A 16,604-nucleotide genomic window follows, 5' to 3' on the forward strand; every position below is an offset into this window, starting at 1 on the left:
TTTTTGAATTGATACTTAGGTGTTAGGCAATTAAAAATCCATTGGATTTTTTTTAAAAAAATTGTGTTTGTTGCTGGCAAGTTCATGGATATGCATCCGGTAGAACAGCTTTTTGATCATGGATGACAAAAATCAACAGAAAATTATAGAAAGAAATATGAGGTCTAGATTTCTCTTTTAATCTTTTCTCTCTCTCTCTGTCTCTCTCTCTCTCTCTCTCTCTCTCTGTCTCTCTCTCTCTCTCTCTCTCCTCTCTCTCTCTCTCTCTCTCTCTCTCTCTCTCCTCTCTCTCTCTCGTTCTCCTTCCCTTTTCTCCCCACCACTAAGTCATTTCTGAAGGTTTCAAACACTTTGAATGAGTAAGCATGTTCTCTGAGTAGGACGTTTATAAAACCAAGTGTCCTTTGTATAGTTCACATTAGTCATAGCCTTGGATTTAATTGACTGGATAATTCTATCCCATTGAATTAAATATCACACTTCAATATCAACTCCGCATTGAAAGCTCTAATACTGAATTGGTGTAATTTTAACCTTCTGGGAGAAATGGTCGGTGTGGAGTTTCTGCCCAGCCAGTACACGCTTTGATTTTCAGCAGTCTTCTTTGAAGAGTGTCTGATTACTTTCAGGGGTGAGGTCTGTCCTTTTGTCCCAGCAATGTTCACTTTTCCATGCTAGCTGCCAACATTTTTTGTCATTGTGAGATTTTACACACTGTTGATTGGAAGTCAAATTAAAGGTCTTAGGCAATTTCAGTTTTAAAATGCCATATAACAGAAAGAATTGAGTTTGAGACAGAATTCTAACAGTGAGCAAGTTAGGTCAGGCCTTGAGTATAGTTGGACAAAACCTACTGTTTGGGGTTTTTTAATTATTTGTTTCTAAATCAGAATGGGGAGGAAACAGAATCTTCCTATTATAAGAGGATCCATTTTTGAAATAGATTACAAGACTTTAGAGAAATGTTTGATATCCTTAGCCATCAGGAAAATGCAAATCAAAATGACTCAGAGATTCCAACTCACCAATCAGAATGGCTAACGTCAAAAAATGCATGTGACAGCAAATGCTGGTTAGATGAACACTCCTCCATTGCTGGTGGGACTGCAATCTGGTAAAATCACTTTGGAAATCAATCTGGTGATTCCTCAGAAAATTGGACCTGAGGACCCACTATACCACTCCTGGGCATATACTCAAAAGTTGCTCTAACATACAACAAGGACACGTGCTCCACTATGTTCGTTGCAGCCTTATTTATCATAGCCAGAAGCTGGAAACAATCCAGATGTTCCTCCACACAAGAATGGATACAGAAAATGTGGTACATTTACACAATGGAGTACTACTCAGGTACTAAAAATGGTGAGTTCATGAAATTCACAGGCAAATAGAAAATATCATCCTGAGTGAGGTAGCCCTGGCACAAAAGAACACACATAGTATGTACTCACTGGTAAGTGGATATTAGTGCGAAAGCTCAGAATACCCATGATACAACCCATAGACCATATGGAGCTTAAGAAGAAGGAAGACCAAAGTATATATGCTTCAATTCTACATAGAAGGCAAACAAAATAATCACAGGAGGTAGAGGGAGGAAAGGGCCTGGAAAGGAGAGAGGAGGGGGGCACATCAAGTATTAGAAGGGACAGACATACAGAGGGTCAGGAAATCTAATAAAAATCTGTAGTAGTGGGGGATGGGGAGCTAGGGGTAGCCACTAGCAAGTCCCAGATGCTCCCAGGACTGAATGAGGTTGGCTTTAGCTGAAATACCCAACCAAGGGGAGATAGAACCTGTGGAGAACATGTCCAGAAGATAGGCCCAGCCCCCAGTTGAGGGATGGTTTCACTCACCCATCTCAATATTTTTAGCCTAGAAATGTTCCTGTCCAAAGGAAAGTCAGGGACAAAAAAAATGAAACAGAGACTGAAGGAAAGGCCACTCAGACACTGCCTTTCTTTGGGATCCATCTCATCTGCAGGCATCAAACCCAGACAATACTGTGGATGTCAAGAAGTGATTGCAGACAGGAACCTGGCTGTTGTCTGAGAGGCTCTGCTAGCACCTGAGTAAGACAGATGCAGACACTCACAGCCAACCATCGGACTGGCTAGGGGAAGGACTGAAGGAGTTGACTGAAGGAATCGCAACCCCATAGGAAGAACAATATCAACTAACCGTACCACCCAGAGCTCCCAGAGACTAAACCACCAACCGAAGAGTATACATGGGGTGATCCATGGCTCCAGATACATATGTAGCAGAAGATGGACTTACCTGACATCAGTGGGAAGGGGGCCCTTAGTCCTATGGAGGTTCAATGACCCAGCATAGCCACCTAAGCTAGAGCACTGACGCAGGAGTATGCTGAGTGGCTGGAGGAGCACCCTCATAGAAGCAAAGGGGAGGCGGGGAAGGGGGTTTGGGATGGAGGGGATTTGAAATGTAAACAAATAAAATGATTTATGAAAAGAAATATATCTGTAATTTATGAGTGTAAAATGTAGACACCTCCCTGCTTTAGAGGCTAATAGAAGCAGACTTTCTAGTCTTTATCACTATACTTTCCGTTTCTGATCCCCTCAGTATCTCACCCCATTGCCATCTCTTATGATATTACACTTGTCATCCAAGGTCTGAGTTCGTGGATCAATAGAACATGGCAAGAACAAGCCATTGAAGCCCACTACTTCAAGTCCTGTGTTCCCACTCATGGAGAGAGCTGCTGTAGTTTGACTCTCAAATTCTGAAAAGTTGTAGAAAAGAACAAGTGGTTCATGGAGGAGAAGGATGGCACAGACATTCTTACTGATGAAAGGAAAGTGAGAAAAAGCATAGGAGGAAGGGTCCAGAAAAGCTGTGATTTGCACATCCAGTTTGCTCAGAATGCAATCTGTCTACCCTTGTACCTAGTAAATAACTTAGGTCAATATTCAGCCCTCCTACCTTAACCTGAAACAGCAAAAGCAGCTGTTTGGAGAGGAATGAGAATCCGTGGAGACAGAGAAGTTGATGGTTCTCTTTATTTGGCTACATGATGGACAAAGAATTATCTTTGGATAACCATCAAAGTTATTTCATGGAGCTAAAATTATTTTTTAATGTGTAGCTTGTGCTTTAAAAATCACCACAGGATTGTAGATTATCTGGAGAGCTCTACCAAAAAAAAATACTTTCATTAGTTTCCCTCCATCTTGTATAAGGTAAATTAAGTCCCTGGAAAATTTAAGTAAATTTAAATAAAATTGCTATGGAATAACGGCCACGCAGAGACACTAGTGTAGCCTGAAAGACATAGAAATAGTTTACATCCAGAATTTTCAAAATCCAGCTTCTCTGTGAAATACTTGGGAAAGTGTAGAAAAATCTGAAATATTTGGAAATTTCTTCATACTGAGCTACATGTGTGCTCATTTTAACTCTTTCATTAACCATTAGCAGACAATGATTAAATCTCACAGAAGAGACCAAAGAGACATATCACATCACGAATGAAATTTTTCTTTATTTGTTGATGCTCTTAAATGCTGTTAAGTTTCTCTTTCCATTTAAAATTTATTGTTTATCTGGAAGATGTGAAAGGAATTCTTGCTTCTTGACATCTTGCTACTTGTACATGAGTGTTTCATGTTGTACTGATTTAAACATCTGTATCACCTTGTTATAAATTTGATCTCAGTTATTGTGAACGTTAGCTAATTAAAGAGAAAGATGAGTGATAGAAGCGCAACTAATCCCGCTACCATTATTCCAATCAAGATGATTTTATACATACATATAATCTGGTCAGAACCCTCAACCATCTCTTATCCTCCTATTAATCTTACAGTCCTGTCATCAATTTCCTACCCCACTTTCATGTCTCTGCTTTTGTTTTTGTTCAGTGGCCCACTGAATTTAACCAGGACTTCCTAAATGGGTATGAGTGTGAAGCTATCCAATGAAGCATGAATAATTCACCAGGGACCACATCAATAAGGACGCTGACTTCTTCTTCTAGTAGCTTTTCTATCACCTGAAATTTGCCTATTTTTTTCCTTTTAGATAATTAACATTTAATTAATATATAATTAATATAGAAAGGCAGCCTTCTGATTTCTGTAGAGGTAGACTAGTTTTCTGTGTCTATGGGACTTTGTATAAATGATTTTTTTCAATTTCAATTTTTTCATGTCATATGTGAGATTCAGTCCTCTTAAGAATCCTGATTATTAATTCATTGCCACAGCCAAGGAGTAGCCCATTCCTTGGATTTTTTTCTTTTTAAGATTTAGGTTTAAAATTTTTCATATGACTATATAATGTATGTTTGTCATATTTATCCCCCACTTGTTCTTTCCAGCTCCTCTTTCCTCCTCCCAACATATTCCCCATCTCCTTCTCAACTTAATATCTGTTTAAAATAGCCCACTAAGTACAATTAGTACTGTGTGTATGCACGTATGTGTCTGTTGTCAGCCTCTGAGGCTTGGACAACCTAATAATGCATCCCAACCCCTCAAAAAAGGTGCCCTTCTCAGAATGATCAACTGTCATTGTCTTCTCAGTTAGAGGCTTGGCATCATTAGTGACCCCCAAGCACTTGTGCTAGAACTTGTGATTGTCTTGACTCATATGACTGTTATGTGAGTAAATGCAGGAGCTGTGGGTTTATGTGTATAACAGGCATGTTATGTTCCGAAGCCAGCTCAATCAATGGGTGACCCATCTTATGACTTGTATTCTCTCTGCTCTCTCTTCTACAATGTTTCTTGAACCTGGAGGAACAGTTTCATTTTTGATTTCAATGTTCCAGCTATGACCAAGAACTCATTGCTGCTTATTTTTAGTAAACTTGAATAGTTAAGAGTTATTGCATTAATGAATTAATTAATGAGAAGCTTCTCTGACAAATGTATACAGATACAAATGTGAATAATTAGAAAGAAGTTCGGCAACATGATCACCTAGCAAAGCAATATCAACAGGTTTCCCCCTAGGAAACAGGATTTTGCTAGCCAAGGTTTTTGATCTCGGTTTTGTTACCAGACATGAGTCTCCTCCAGAGGAGCAAGTCTGAAATCCAACCAACAGAGCAGTTGCTTATGCCCACAATTAGATGTACTGTGGTTGCTTCCCTGGGCCTATCTTGCATAGTAGGTCATTATTGTAGGTTGCAGTATTGGGTAAGACCATTAATTCATCTTCTTCCCTAGCACCATTCATAAAACGTAGCAACACTGTGGAAGCTATTTGATTGGTGAACTAGAGATATCTGAAAGGAGGGGAACCTCATTGAAACAATGTCAATGTAAGAGCCAGTTATAAGGTGTTTTCTTAACTAGCGACCAACGAGAGAGGGCCTAGCCCATTGTGGTTGATGTTTTCTCTGCATCTGTAGGTCCAGTCCATTGGTTGGTGCCGTCCCTTGGCTGGTATACTTGGGTTCTATAAGAAAACAGACTGACTTTGTATGGGAGTGGAGAACTATGAGGTGAGAAGTGCTTCAGATGCTTTCCAAGTTCTTGACTATGGAGTATTTGATTCATCCTGGTACACTCAGCTTGGCTGCTGGAGTTGCTTGTGGCATGTGCCTGGGCTGGGGCCTCCGGAGCCGCCTTGGAATCTCCCCCCAGGACTCAACAAGTGAGGCAAACCGAGACACAGAGATGGGAACCGAACGAAGCAAGCATCTTGGAGAGAGTGGGGAATACAAAATGATTCTTGTGGTTCGAACTGACTTAAAGATGGGGAAAGGGAAGGTCGCTGCCCAGTGTTCTCATGCTGCGGTCTCTGCCTACAAGCAGACTCAAAGAGAAACCCTCAGGTGCTCAAAGAGTGGGAGTACTGTGGCCAGCCCAAAGTGATGGTCAAAGCTCCAGATGAAGATACCCTCGTTCAATTACTCACCCATGCAAAAGCCTTGGGATTGACTGTAAATTTAATCCAAGATGCCGGACGTACTCAGATTGAACCATGCTCTCGAACTGTCCTGGGAATTGGGCCAGGACCAGTAGAACTAATTGATGAGGTTACAGGCCACCTAAAACTTTACTAGATAAACTTTTTCTTGATAATGATTCTGTCCAAAGACTATAGAGCCCCTCAGTAACAATAAATGGGTAATTCTTATCCCCACTTTAAAATCAAAAAAAGAAAAAAGAAAGAAAGAAAAAGAAAACAGATTGGGAGGTAAGCCAGTAAGCAGCACTCCTCCATAGCTTCTGCAGCCTCTCTTGTCTCCTGGATCCTGCTTTGTTTGAGTCCTTCTCCTAAATTCCTTCAATAATGAACACCAGTGTGGAAGTGCAAGCAAGATAAACCCCCATTTTCCCCCAATTTGTTTTTTTTTTTTTTTTTTTTTTTTTTTTGGCCATGTTGTTTGAAACCTCAATTAAGACAGTGGCAGTGAATTTCCTGGTCAGTTCAGGATTGATTTCTTTGTGCCCTGTGACCTAAATGTGTGACATCCTTAACAACAAGGTCTCTCTAGCTAGTAATGATCGGTAAACAACACTGGTAGCAACAGCTGGCTTTCTTCTGAGCACTTCTAAGATCCCACTGACCAGAAACTCATGGGAAAAAAAACCTTTCTGACACTGAAAAAAAAATTAACAATTCATGCCCCTGAGAACAGTTTCATGTATCCATGTAAGATACCATTGCTCAATTTCCTTTAAAATTACCCTTTAATTAGCTTACAGAACAATGAAGTTTCAGGGAACCTATGCTCTTTCAACCCAAGTGGAAAATATAATAAAATGTGATAGTGGAACACATATGCTATGAAGGAATGGCTAGGAAAATCCTGGGAGCTAAAGGTACAAGTGGGAATCGATCATGGCTTGTTTATACTTTTTTTTCATTTTTTATTGTTTATTTTATTTATTTATTGATATTTATTGATATTTCAAATGTTATCCCCTTTCCAAGTTTCCCCTCCATTAACGCCCTATCCCTTCCCCAACCCCTGTCTCTATGAGGGTGCTCTCCCACCTGCCCACCCACTCTTGCCTCACTACCATAGCATTCCCCTAACCTGGTTCATTGAGCCTCCACAGGACCAAGGGCCTACCCTCTTGTTATGGCAGATAAGGCCATTACTTTGACTTGTGAGTCTAGGTTAAAATCATTCGGAGGATTTTTTATTCTCCGAGGTCACCCCAACCGAAATTTTTAGTTTATATTTATTTTGTTTTGGTCCATTAGGTTGTTACTGTATAAATTAAACTAGTAAATTAAAGCTCCATAGGGTCTTCTCGTCTTATTGTAGTATTCCAGCCTCTTCACTGGAAGGTCAATTTCACTGATTGACCTCTGCTACATATCCAGCTGGAGTCATGGGTCCCCCCATATGTACTTGGTGGTTTAGTCTCTGGGAGTTTTGGAGGGTCTGATTGGTTGATATTGTTGTTCTACCTATTGGGTTGCAAACCCCTTCAGCTCCTACAGTCCTTGCCCTAACTTCTCCGTTAGGGACCCCAAGCTCAGTCTGATGTTTGCCTGTGTACATCCACATCTGTATTGGTCAAACACTGGCAGAATCTCTTAGAGACCACTATACCCGCGTTCAGTAAGCACTTCTTGGCATTAGCAATAGCGTCTGGGTTTGGTGTATTTATTCTTTCTTCTGATACCTATATTGTTTCTAGTTTCTAATCATTAATTGAACACAATTGTATATATTTTGTTTTCAGAAAATATATCCATTAAATATATCTTTGTATACGTCATTTACTTTATTTTGGATGCTTCTATAAATGAGATTTTTACCTAGATTTACAGAGGTGTACGTTCTTAAAAATTATTTGAGGTACACAAAATTATTTAAGATTTACAATGTAGTATTTAGTACATATGTACATTATTAAATTATTACAACTTAAGCTAATTAATGTGTCCATAGCCTATATAGTGAGAGATAATAAGTCTAATGTCTTACTGAATTTTAATGTTTAGTTTCTTGATAATTTCTACTGACAAGAATTTCTTCATATACCTTTACTCATTTATGTCATTTTTTAGAGAGATGTCTATTCAGTTCCTTTGTCCATTTTATAATCAGGTTATTTATTTTTCTGCTTTGGACCTGCTTAAGTCCCTTTCATGTTTAGGTATTGATATGCTATCATATGAATTAGTTTCAAACATTTCTTTCCATTCACCATGTCTTCTTTTTCCTTTGCTGACCTTTACTCCTTCTGTGTAAATGGTTTTAGTTTATTTAAATCCTATTTGAATGTTTTTGTTACATACACTTTTGATGTCTTCCAAAAAAAATTATTGCCCAGTCAATGTCAAGATTATTTTCCTGACCTCGATATTCACATAAAGAATAATGAAACTAGATGTCAATTGTTTATGGTGTACAAATGTATACAAAGATAAAGTTTTTCAACATTAGATATGAAACTCTGAAACAGTTAGAAAAAAACAGGAAAATGTATCATAATAGATACACAGGCAAAGAGTTTCTCAATGGGATTCAGTATCTCAGAAAATATTATCAACAATTTACCAATGATACATCAGAAAACTAGGCCCCTTCTACAGAGTCAAAGGAACTATTTAATCAAGTGAAGAGGCAACTTACAAAATTCAAGACTTTCTTTGCTACCCATACACTGGACAATGGATTACTGTGTAGACTATACCATGAAGCCCAAACATTAAAGAACCCAGAGAAACTCAGTTACAATGACCTCGGCCATCATTAAGAAAATGCATAGCAGCAAATGCTGGTGATAATGTGGAAGAATTCTTTATACACTGCCAATGAGAGCATAAACTAGCAGTACAGAGATTCTTCAAACAAGCAAATAAGCAACCAGATAACCAAAAAACAACCCCCACAAAAAAACATATCTACCATGTGACCCAGTTATATTACCCTTTGTTATTTCAACAATAAAGGACCCCATGCTGCAATATATCACAAAGATAACTGTATATGTGTGTGTATTATCACATTGTTCATAATAGTAAAGTAATGAAACTCACACATGAACAAAGAACTGAAAGAAGAAAATACGCTATACACTCAATGTAATTTGTTCAGCTCTGAAGAGTGAAGCTGGGGCATTTCCAGGAGAACAGAGGCAGCTACAGACAATCATATTAAACACGCAAGTCAATCACAGAGAAGCAGCTATGACTCAGTTTCTAACATCAGCTGTTCCTGTATTTTATTACTATCATTTTATATGTATGCATCTTTTGTCTGCATATATGTTTATGCTTAATGCACATGGAGGTCAGAGGAGGGTGTTCATCCTTTGTACCTGCATTTACATGTAGTTATGAGCTGCTCTGTGGATGCTGTGAGTTGAACTCAGGTCCCCTGGAAGAGCAGCAAGTGTTCTTTACTGCTGAGCCATCTCTCCATGCCCTGTTGCTAGATTTATACCAATACATAAAATCATGCATTTATATACAACATGAATGTGAATATGAAACTGTCTATGACAACAGAGGTTAATAATAAAGGGGTGAGTAAGAAAGGGGAGTGTAGAGGAGAATAGGAAGAATATGCTGGAAGTATATTAAATACTTATATGTACATGTCCTTAAATAATTCAGTACTATATGCAATTAATATAAGCAGTGGGGAAAAGGGTTGTTTTTCTGTACATTTTTCTTCTGGTGGTTTTATAGTTTCTAGTTTTCTAGTTTACATTTTAAAATTCATTTTAGTAAATTTTGCATATAATTTGAAACAAAAATAGTTTCATTCTTCTAATATGAGTACTCATTTTTCTCAACATATCGTGAGTATTGTATAATTTTTATCAGAGTTCTCAATGCCACTATTAAAGTTCAATTGACTTCCAATGGGTTTATTTACTTCTTGGTCTCCATTCTACTCTGTTGACCCCATTTGACCTAATTTTACCCCATTTCCATGATGTTTTGTTTATTATAGCGTTAGAGTGTATTTTTATATAAGAAAGTGTGATGGCTTTAGTTCTGGTCTTCTGGCTCTAGATGGTTGTGGATATTTGTAGTTTTTTGTACTTTCATATACATTTTTAGATTTCTCTCCATTCCTGTGAAAAATGGTATTGGGATTTTGGTGAGATTTTATGGAAACAGTTCATCATCATTTTCAGCATGTATTTAACAATGAATCTTTGTTACTTTATACTGCTATTTTACAGTCTCATGTTTAGATCCTTCCTCTCATTTGTTAAGTTTATTCCTAGGTGTTTTTATCTCTTTGGTGCTTGATGCTACTTAAATGAAGTGGGTTTTTGTTGTTGCTATTGTTGTTGTTTTTGTCTTTTTAGCTTTGTGGGACAATAGCTACTGTTACTTTGTAGACATGTTACTGACACTGAATATAGCCTCTCGATTTTGCTAAATTTATTTATTTGTTTTGCCTGTTTTGCAGGAAGAATTCTAAGATATTGTGTTTGGTACTTTTATGTTCACTTGACATAAAATATAGCCATATGAGAGAAGGGAACCACAATTAAAAAAAATACCTCCATAAGATTGGGCTGTAGGCAATCTTATAGAGTAGCAGTTCTCAACCTTCCTAATGCTGCAACCCTTTAATACAGTTCCTCATGTTGTGGTGACCCCAAACCATAAAATTATTTCATAACTGTAATTTTGCTACTGCTATGAATCATAACGTAAATATTTGATATATAGAACATTGATATATATATGCTACCTCCAAATAGGTCACAACCCACAGGTTAAAAACTACTACTCTAGATTATTATTTTTTTTGCCTCATAAAATTTGCAGATAAACAGATGGACCTGGAAATGATCATCCTGAGTGAGGTAACTGAGATCTTGAAAGAGAAACATGGTATTTACTCACTTACATGTGGATATTAGTCATAAAGTACAAGATAACCATGCCACAAAACACAAACCTGAAGAAGCTAAGTAACAAGAACCCTATGGGGCATGCTTGAATCTCACTGAGAAGGGGAAATAGATTAGATATGGGGGTGAAGCATGGATGGAAGGAGGGGACTAGATGGGGAAAGAATAGGGTTGGGAAAGGAAGGATGAGGTGCTGCTAAGGCGGAGGAAGAGAATAGTGAGAGAGACAGCTAGATTTCAGGGGAGTGCTTCTCTAGGACAGTGGAAACTACCAGGAATCTATGAGAGTAACTCTACCTAGACTCATAGCAATGGGGCATATGGAGCCTGAACTGCCCATCTCCTATAACCAGGCAAGACTTCCAATGGAGGGATTGGGGCAACTCAACCACAAATCCTTAAACCCACAATTTGTCCTGCCAAAAAGATATGCAGTTATGGAGAATGGAGCAAAATTTGAGGAAAGGGCCAATCCATGACTGGCCCAGTGTAAGACCCATGCTGTGAGAGGTAGCTCATGCCTGACACCATTGATATTCTGCTGTACTTACAGAGCAGGAGCCTAGCATAAATGTCAGCAGAAGAACTTTACCAAGCAACTGTTGTAAGCTGATGGAGAGACCCACAGCAAACATTGAGTGGAGCTTGGGGAATCCAGTGAAAGAGGGAGAGAAAGAATTGACAAAGCCAGAGGGATCAAAGACACCACAAAAAACCTTCAGAATCAACTAACCTGGGCCTATGGGGGCTCATGCAGACTGAACTGCCAACCAGAGATCATAAGTAGGTTGGACCCAGGCCCTCTGCACATATGCAGCAGCTGTGCAGCTGTGCCTACGTGTGGGACTCCTAAAGCAGGAGCAAGGCTGTCTCTGAGCACATTGTCTGCTTCTGGATATCTTTCCCCTAACTGGGCTGCCTTGTCTAGCCTCAGTGGAAGAGGAACTTAGTGTTCCTGTACCTTGATAAACAGGGGCTGGTTGATGTCCATGGGAAGCCTCCCCTTCTCTGAGGAGAAGTGGACGAGGGGTCTATGGAGTAGGAAGGGAGGTGATAGGGAAAGACAGGGAAGAGAGGACAAGGGATATAAAGGAATAAGTAACTTAGCAAAAAATTTCAGTAAACTACATGGGAGGGCCTAACCCATTGTCACTGATACCATCCTAGGCTGCTGGACCTAGGTTTTATAAGAAAGCAGGTTGAACAAGGAATGGGGAAGAAGCCAGTAAGCAACACCCCACTAACCCCAACCCTAACCCTAACCCTAACCCATCAGCTCCTGCCTCCAGGATCACACCTAGTTTGAGTTCTTACCTTGGTTTCAAAAGACTGTGATTAGGGGTATTGTAAGCTTAATAGAACTTTTGTCCTCAAATTGTTTTTAGTCATGATGTTTCATCATAGCAATAATAACCTGAACTAAGATAAGCACTGTAAATGCAAGCTTATAGAATCGGGAAACAGAAACAATGTATGGATTGGTATGACGTTTATGGCTTTCTCGTTTTCAATTTTTCTAGACAGAACTTCAAGTACTATGTTGAGTAAGGAGGTGTCTTGTTCCTGAACTTAGAGGAAATGCATTGAGCTGTTTACTGTGTTTGATGTTAAATGTGGTGTTTCACATGACCTTTCTCATGTTGTACATTCTTCTATACATAATTTGCTGAATATATACATATAATATACATATATACATATATACACACACATATACATATATGTGTATATATGTATGTGTATATATATGAATGAGATAGTTTCCTCATATGCTTTTCCTGAATCTGTTGAAATGTTTACAGGACTGTCTACATTCTGCTAATGTGTAATATCATTTATTGGTCTAGGTATGTTGAAACATTGTTGCATGTCTAGTATAAACCCACCCCTACTATAAAGTGATTCTTTTAATGTGTGGCTGGATTCAGTTTGCTATTCCATTTTAGAAATTTTATGTTTCTGCTTATAATGGATATCGTGCAGTCATTTTCTTTTCTTAGAGCATCCGTCTCTGGTTTTACAATCCGAACAATGCTAGTGTGGAAAAACCTAAATTGGAAGTGTTCTTCCATTTTAAGTGTTTTCTTTTGAAATGGTGACAAGGATTGATTTTTTTTTAAACGAATGTTTTGTGGAATTAGGGAGTGAGGCCATCAAGTCCTGAGCTGAGTTGTTCACTGATGAGAAGTTTTTCACTACTAATTCAACATCCTTTGGGTCTGCTCAGGCCTTCTTTTTTTTTTTTTTTTATAATTCTGTTTTGAAACATTGCATGTCTCCAGAAGCAGTTTCTGTTCTACATTATCCTCCTCTGTATTGGTTCCTCCTCTGTACTCTCCTTTGCTGTAATTTGCTGCGAATTCACTCCCCATATCCTTCCTCTCTCTTCTAGTCTAGAAAATGGTCTTTTAAGTTATTATTTCTTTCTTCACAATGTGAACGCTTGGTTTTGTTATTTTCTGCTGCGTTCCTGGTCTGCATTTCACTCCCCAACACACGTATCTGTCTTTCTTTTTACTGAATTTGAGCTTTGTATGTTCCTCTCCATTCCTTTGCAGTCTAACCTTAGTGGTTTCTCGGATATCCCTCGGATATCTCAGATGCAGAAAGACAAAGCTTTCCTGGAGTTATTTTTTCTATATTCTGCACATTGTCATATGTTATATATTAATTTTCCCTTTCTCCTTTTCCTTTATTCTTTTAACTTTTCTTTCTCTCATAGTTGCTTCTGGGTCATTATTTCATACCTTCATATTTTTCTTTTTAATATCTCCAGATTTACTCTTATCGATTTATAGTTCCAAACCATTGTGGTTGAAATAGATAGTCGATGTAATTTTTAAAATATTTTTAAATTGCTCAGTCTTTCTTTGTGCCCTCAAATATGATAGATCTATCCTGGGAGAAGTTTTGTGTGTATTTGAAGTGATTAAGCTCTGCTGCTATTGGATGGAGCCTTGTGTCTGCCTGCTGGCTCCAGTTGATCTATAATGTTCCTCAAGACTACTTTCTGTAAGCTGGACCATGGTCATAGGGACATAGCTGGTATGGTGCCAGGATCTCTACAATGGGCTTGGAGCTGAAGTACTTGTAGCAGATCCTTATTTACTAACCACTATATGATCACAGCACCTTAGACTCTTATTTACAAAGGAATATTTTCACAATCAATTTTTCATAGGCTTGGTAGAGAGGATGAAGAAAATGTGAAGCTAGATTTCCTACCCTTTTAAAGACCCATCCCTTTATTATTTAAAAATATTATATTTCTTCCTTTTTTAAATGGGGTGTCTCCATGTGCTTGTCAGTGTGTGCATATGAGTGCAGGTCCCTTGAAGAAGCTGTAGGTGTTAGGGCCTGTGGTGGTTTGAATATGCTTAGCCCAGGGAGTGGCAATAGTAGGAGGTATGACCTTGTTGGAGTAGGTGTGTCACTGCGGAGGTGGGCGATTAGGTCTACCTCCTAACCACATGAAAGCCAGTCTACTTCTAACAGCCTTCAGATGAAGATGTAGAATTCTCAGCTCACCCTGCACCATGCCTGCCCAGATGCTGCCATGCATGCTCTTGCCTTGATGATAATGGACTGAACCTGTGAACCTGTAAGCCAGCTCCAATTAAATGTTGTTCTTAGAAGAGTTGCCTTGGTCGTGGTGTCTGTTCACAGCAGTAAAACCCTAAGACAGAATCTTTGGAGCTTGAGTATCAGGTGGTTGTGAGCTGTATGACATGGGGTTTGGGGCTGTGTGAGTTTGGGGACATGAGGGTGGATCCTGTGCAAGAACAGTATGTGCTCTTAATCACTGATTTATCTCCCCTGACCCTGCTGTATTATTTTTATGCTCCACTCACGGGCTAAGTAAACTGTCAGATGAATTTCTTCATTTTTATGAAGGCATTTTCCATTTGATGATAGCTGTTCAAATTGACTTGATACTTCTATCAAGGCTTGGGTGTTGGAAATGTCTCGGGTCTTGCTGGTGTCATTCTCTCTTGGGCTTTTGTTTTGAAAAGCACGTTGCTTCTTCTAGAGATTTCATTGAAGAATTTTAAAACAAATGGAATGAGCTCATGGCTTTTTCACAGTTCACGTGGCTGTCAGTCTGGGATTCCTGTTCTTTAGAAAGGAACTTCAGATACCAGAAGAATTTAGAGGACAAGGTAGGTGGCTTCTCATGCAGAGAAGGATAAAGGAAGTCAAGAATCAGTATAGACTCATCTTACTGGAGACATAGGTGTGAATGATCCAAACTGAAAAACGAAAATGAAAACATATGGTTTAATGTGAGCTGAACAAGAGCAACACTAATGGATATCCGAAATCAAGGAAAAAGCCCATGAGGACTCAACTTTACACAAAAACATATAGGCAACTGAGTGAAGTTGGAAGTGGGAGAGGTGATCTTCCCTGAGGAAAAACAGAGCAACTGACTGACCAATACCAAATGGTCATCCCTGAAGACATACATACACATGACATTATAGGGACTGGACAGGTTATATTTAGGAATACATTGCATATAAAAATACATATGTGTGTGTAATCACAACTAGCAAATAAAAAGGCCATTGAGTTGAAGGAGTGTGGGAAGAGAGAGCTATTTGGGAGAGGTTTAAAAGAAGGGAAGGGAAAGGAGGCATGCAATCAAGTTAAAATCTGATGACTAAACAAAAAAAGAGAGACAGTTAGATGTCAGTTTTAGGAATAGTTCTGTTTTGGCTCGTGACGTTGATCTGACAGTTGAAGAGATCAGTGATTGAGTTAATATTTAAACATGGACAACCTGAGAGAACTAGGGATTGGAGCTGGGGAGGCCTCTACTCTGATAGTAAGTAGGAGATTTCATTTCCCAAGCTAACACTACAAGATAAGCTTAGAAACCCCTCAAAAGTAGGAGGAAGATGAAAACAGTCCTTAATTTAATGGCCCCAAATTTTAGGAGTAAAAAATGGAGGTGGTTCCTTGTATAGTTCACAAATCTTGCAGAATTTGATCTCGATAATAAAAAGTACAAGATAATTTGTAGAAAGTTGTGGGACAGTTTTATATTTGGGTAAAACATACATCTCTCTCTCTCTCTCTCTCTCTCTCTCTCTCTCTCTTTCACACATACACACACACACACACACACACACACACTTTTGGAAAGTGAAGTGTCAGGACACACCCAGGCACTGCATACCAGCATTTTCACCATTGGCAGATCATATGCAAATTTATTCCTAAGGATGTATTGCCTAAGGACATCTCAGCTATTTTAGTTTAGCATATTCTGAGGTGTCCAGACAATCCTGTCAGTCAGCAAGTTGCTCTTCAGATGGCTCGCCTGTGATGAAATGATGCACAGCGTTGGACCTTTGACACCTGGTATGGTGCCTTGTCATGGCACTACATGCCTGTAACACTAACATTCACATGCAGGGGGCAGATCGTTGTGAGTTGAGGTTAACATGATCTACACAAAGGATTCTAGGCTAGCCTTAGCTCCATAGTAAGACCCTGTCTCAGGCAGGCAAGCAAGCAAACTAACTAACTAATCAACTAACTAACTAACTAACTAACTACATAAATAAATAAATAAATAAATAAATAAATAAATAAATAAATGGGAAAAGTAAAGCTAAAAGGAGAAGAAAAAAGTTTTATTAACTTAATTTATTGCCTAGAAAAATATCTACACTTTCATATCACCTTCTTTTGAAAGGGAAAGTGATCTGTATGTAAGAAGATAATCTCACTAATCAAAATGTGCCCACTGGAATCTTTCTATAATGGTTA

The 16,604-nt window shown here is 38.7% G+C and overlaps 1 pseudogene; it reads left to right on the forward strand.

Moving 5' to 3' along the window:
• Positions 1-5,487: 5,487 nt before the first annotated feature.
• Positions 5,488-6,043, forward strand: LOC116915076 (annotated as a pseudogene).
• The last annotated feature ends 10,561 nt before the right edge of the window (positions 6,044-16,604 follow it).

The sequence above is a fragment of the Rattus rattus genome, chromosome 13 (genome assembly GCF_011064425.1).
Source record: "Rattus rattus isolate New Zealand chromosome 13, Rrattus_CSIRO_v1, whole genome shotgun sequence".
Taxonomy (NCBI): Eukaryota; Metazoa; Chordata; class Mammalia; order Rodentia; family Muridae; genus Rattus; species Rattus rattus.